Below are 5,148 nucleotides of genomic sequence, written 5' to 3' on the forward strand. Positions count from 1 at the left end.
TTCCATCTTCTAATCCCTGTGGCTTCATTGATAATACCTTCAAATCTGGCTTCTAGTTTATTAATTCCTCTGTAACTGCTTAGCCCTCCAGCTGAGTGTATAATTTTTTTTTAAAGATTTTATTTATTTATTTGAGAGAGAGAGACTGAGAGAGAGCGCACATGAGAGGGGGGAGGGTTGGGAGGGTCAGAGGGAGAAGCAGACTCCCTGACGAGCAGGGAGCCCGATGCGGGACTTGATCCAGGGACTCCAGGATCATGACCTGAGCCGAAGGCAGTCGCTTAACCAACTGAGCCACCCAGGCGCCCCTGAGTGTATAATTTTAGTTATTTCATTTGTCAATTCTAGAAGTTTCACTTGGGTTCTTTTCAAATGTATGGACTTTTTGGGTAATCTTTCACCTTGATGTCGATACATTCTTTTGAAAATATACAGATTTTGTCATTTGCAGTATGTAGTCTTTGCAAGCTTTTCTTGTCCTTCTCCCTCCCCCTCCCCTCTGAATCCCCTCCCCCTTCCTTCTTCCCCCACCTTCTTCTTTGGTTCACATTCTTCACATGTTGTATGGCTTTTGATCATTTCCTCAGAAGTTTTTCTTTTTTTTTTTTAAAGAATTTTTTATTTATTCATTTGAGACAGAGAGATACAGAGAGAGAGAGAGTAGGAGCAGTGGGGAGAGGTGGAGGGAGAGGGAGAAGCAGACGAGCCCGGTGCGGAGCTCGATCCCAGGACCTGGAGATCATGACCCCAGCCGAAGGCAGACGCCCAACGACTGAGCCACCCAGGCGCCCCTCCTCAGAAGTTTTTCAATAGGAGTATATTAATGCCTGGTTTTAAAGCACATTCCTGTAGAATAAATTTTATAGGTATCCCTCTAGGTACCTCCAACCCGAGTAGATGTAAACTCACATTTTGGCCTAGGTTTCTTAGTCTACACAGGCAATGTGAAATTCAGGCTATAAAAATTAATAAAGGGACTTCATAAATAAAATAAGTGGAAATAAATATTATAAAGGCTTAATTGTTCTCATTAAAAATAACCATGCTTTGAGAGAGAAATGGTTTCACGGTGCATTTAAGGCGATGATCTTAAGCATCACACCTTGCAACCTGGAGATCTTGTGTACTGGAAAAGAGCGACAGAAAGAACCTCTTCAACCTCTTTGGAAAGGCCCATATCAGGTCTTGCTAACCAATCCTGTGCTGCCAAACTCCAGGGAATAGGCTCTTGGATTCACGTGGCACATTTAAGGAAAGCTCCAAATTCTGTGGGGACCTGCACACGATGCAGTGACCGGAGAGTACAGAGTTCCCAGCACTGAAGCGGATGACATCTCAAGAGACAGCTTTGCCAAGATGCCTGGACTCGGCCCGTGTACCTTTTCTCGGGAATAACAGGGAGCCAGACTTGGGGCTCAATCCCAGGACCTTGGGATCATGACCTGAACCAAAGGCAGATGTTTAATAGACTGAGCCACCCAGGTACCCCATGGTTATTATTTTTTCAATAGTTTCTCTATATACGAAGTGTCTAATAGAGTGAGGACTGTGAAGGAAGGATTTTTAAATCATACTCATGAGACCAGAGATGCTCACACTGGCTGAGGGCAGCCCAGGCAGGGCGCCTCTGGTGAAATTTCCAACTCCATTCTGGGGCCCAGAACGAGCCCAGCCTGGGCCTGGAGGTACCCGCGAGAGCCTGTCCTTCACCTGGCAGATGTCCCTGGCCCAGGGCCCTGCAGACAAATTTTCCAAGGTCCTCTGTGGTGGCCAGGGTTGTACCTTTATGGCTAGTACAGGTTGGAGAGCATATCAAAATACATTAGCAGTTAATGGATGAATGTACAGATGACCCTGGCTTTCCTTTCTTTGTGAAATCCATGCCAGCTTAAAGTTTAGCCAGTATAAACTATACTTCCTTTGCTGGTTTTAAAATTTTGTATCACCAAAGGCAAGGGAAGCAAGGGCAAAAATGAACTATTGGGACTTCATCAAGATAAAAAGCTTTTGCACAGCAAAGGAAACAGTCAACAAAACCAAAAGACAACCGACAGAATGGGAGAAGATATTTGCAAATGACAAATCAGATAAAGGGCTAGTATCCAAAATCTATAAAGAACTTATCAAACTCAATACCCAAAGAACAAAGAATCCAATCAAGAAATGGGCAGAAGACATGAATAGACATTTTTCCAAAGAAGACATCCAAATGGCCAACAGACACGTGAAAAAAAGCTCAACATCACTCAGCATCAAGGAAATGGAGACCAAAACCACAGGAAGATAGCACCTCACACCAGTCAGATTGGCTAAAATTAAAAGTCAGGAAAAGACAGATGTTGGCGAGGATGTGGAGAAAGGGGAACCCTCCTACACTGTTGGTGGGAATGAAAGCTGGTGCAGCCACTCTGGAAAACACTGTGGAGGTCCCTCAAAAAGTTGAAAATAGAGCTACCCTACGACCCAGCAATTGCACTACTGGGTATTTACCCCAAAGATACAAATGTAGTGATCTGAAGGGACACGTGCACCCCAATGTTTACAGCAGCAATGTCCACAAGAGCCAAACTATGGAAAGAGCCCAGATGTCCATCGACAGATGAATGGATAAGGAAAATGTGGTATATATATATACAATGGAATATTATGCAGTCATCAAAAAATGAAATTTTGCCATTTGCAAAGATGTGGATGGAACTGGAGGGTATTATGCTAAGTGAAGTAAGTCAATCAGAGAAAGACAAGTATCATATGATCTCACTCATATGTGGAATTTAAGAAACAAAACAGAGGAGCATAGGGGAAGAGAGGGAGAAATAAAACAAGATGAAATGGGAGAGAAACCATAAGAGACTCTTAATCATAGAAAACTAAGGAGGGTTGCTGGAGGGGAGGGAGTGGGGGGATGGGGTAACTGGGTGATGGGCATTAAGGAGGGCTCGTGATTTAATGAGCACTGGGTGTTATATGAGACTGATGAATCACTGACCTCTACTTCTGAAACTAATAATAGAATTTAAATTTTAAAAAGGAAAAAAATAAATAATAAAAAATAACCATGGTAATTACAATAATGGTTACAGCAATGACAAAATAGTAATTATTTGCTATTCATAGTGTTCTATAAATTTATATTATCATTCATATGTATATAAACTTTCTTTACCATTTGTGTATTTATAATAACTTGTTTATAATAAAAATTATCATTGCTGTGATTCTCAGGACACCTATTACCATTTCATCTGACAAACATCTCAGATTAACCTATCCATTTGGGGTTCCAGTCTGTCCACCTGGTCTACCTTCTGTGACGCAAAGAACTGTTCGGCCCTTCGTTTTGGCACTGGTGACCAAGTCCCTTTTTTCCAAGGGATTCTTGGAGCCAGAATTTAAGTATGATTTTCTGATCAATCGGGGGAAGGCTCTCAGCAAAAGTATTTGAGACCTCAAATTGATCACAAGCAATCCTTGACTGCCTGCTGGGCAACCTAGATCCCAGACGGCGTCAAGACCGCGTCCAACCCGCTCCTTCCTCACCCGCGCCGGGTGCACCAACGACGTGGGATGCACCTGGGAAGGGGACCGCGAGATGCCGCCTCCTGTCGCCTTTCTCGGTCATTCCCCCTGCTCCCCAACCCCGTCCCTGCCCAGGTTGAGACCTGGCGAGGCGGGGAAGGAAGCAGGAGTCGAGGCGTGATCAGACTTGGGGGTTAAGTCCGACGACAGCGATCCATGTGGAACCACGGCGCCCTTTCCCCATGGCCCGGTCCGCATCTCCGGGCCCGGGGCGCCCTCTCCTGTAACCCCGCGGCGGCCCCGATCGGGTCCCGCGGGCGGACGGGCACTGGCGCGTGCTGGTCGACCCGTCTGGGCAGCCCCACAAACTGTCCGGGAAACGCGATGACAGCCGCCTGCACGGTAACCCTACTAGTCCAGTCCCCCGCGAATGGGTGACACGCCGACGCCGCGGGCCCGCGAGCAGGTCCTGGGGCGCTGCGGGCTTCCTGGAACTCTGCTTCCCGTCCCTTGCTCGTCACGCCGGAGCCCCGGAGGAAAAGCTCTGACGGTGGACGCCCGGTGGCGCTAGACAGCAGGAGCCAAAGTGCGCGCGTCGGGCCCGGATCGCGGGCCGGCCAGGGCGCCCCGGCGGCCGCCCGCAAGTCCCCTCTCGCCCGGGGCCGGCGCGAGGTGGGCAGAGGGCGCCTGGCGTGAACCCCGTAGACCCCTCGGAGTTCCCGGCCAGGACGGATCGCAAGTGCCTGGCACCGCGCGACTCCAATAGCAGAAGGAGGATTTTGACCTTTTTTTTTCAAGAGGTCTTCCTGAAACTGCCTTTCCCTGCCAGGGACAGCTGACAAGAAGGGGACGGACTCTACGCGACTCCCGGGCCGGCGGAAAATGTGCAAGTTTCCCGGAGACACCAGCAGCCCCGGGGCCCCACCCCAGCTTCCTAGAGCGACAGGAGTGCTTCTGGTCTCCCGGGTGGACATAGAAAATTCTGCGGGTGTCGGGTGGGCCTGCACTGTAAAACCGAAACCATGAAAGTACTCGTAGAAAACGTGGATGGATCATTTTTATTCTATGATGATGGAGTGGAGAAGGTCTTCGGAAAGCATAAAACTAAGTCCAGAATCCATAAAGGAAATGGTTGATCAACTTGACCAAATTGTATTTAATGATTAAATACAATTTACCTTTGCATATACCACAAGGAAAGTCAGTATACAACAAATGGGTGTGGGGAGCATTTGGGAATATGTAGGTGTACTAAGAATATTGATTTCAGCATTCCTTGTTACAATAACAAAAAGTTGGGAAAAAATAATAGCCATTTAGAGGAACCAGGTTAAACTGGTGTATCCATACAATGCAATACTGTCAGTTTGTGTTCTGGTTTATGTATCAGTCCAACTCAGTTAGCTATAACAAGTTACTATAGATTGGGTGGCTTTAAAACAAGAGGGCGCCTGGGTGGGTCAGTTGGTTAAGAGGCTGCCTGCGGCTTAGGTCATGATCGGCTTAGGTCATGATCCTGGAGTCTGGGAATCGAGTCCGGCATTGGGCTCCCTGTTGGGCGGGGAGCCTGCTTCTCCCTCTGACCCTCCCCCTTCTCATGTGCTCTCTCTCTCTCTCTCAAATAAATAA

This window comes from Mirounga angustirostris, unplaced genomic scaffold, assembly GCF_029215605.1.
Source record: "Mirounga angustirostris isolate CCGP_5_RB_7025 unplaced genomic scaffold, mMirAng1.0.hap1 SCAF_17, whole genome shotgun sequence".
In the NCBI taxonomy this organism is placed as follows: Eukaryota; Metazoa; Chordata; class Mammalia; order Carnivora; family Phocidae; genus Mirounga; species Mirounga angustirostris.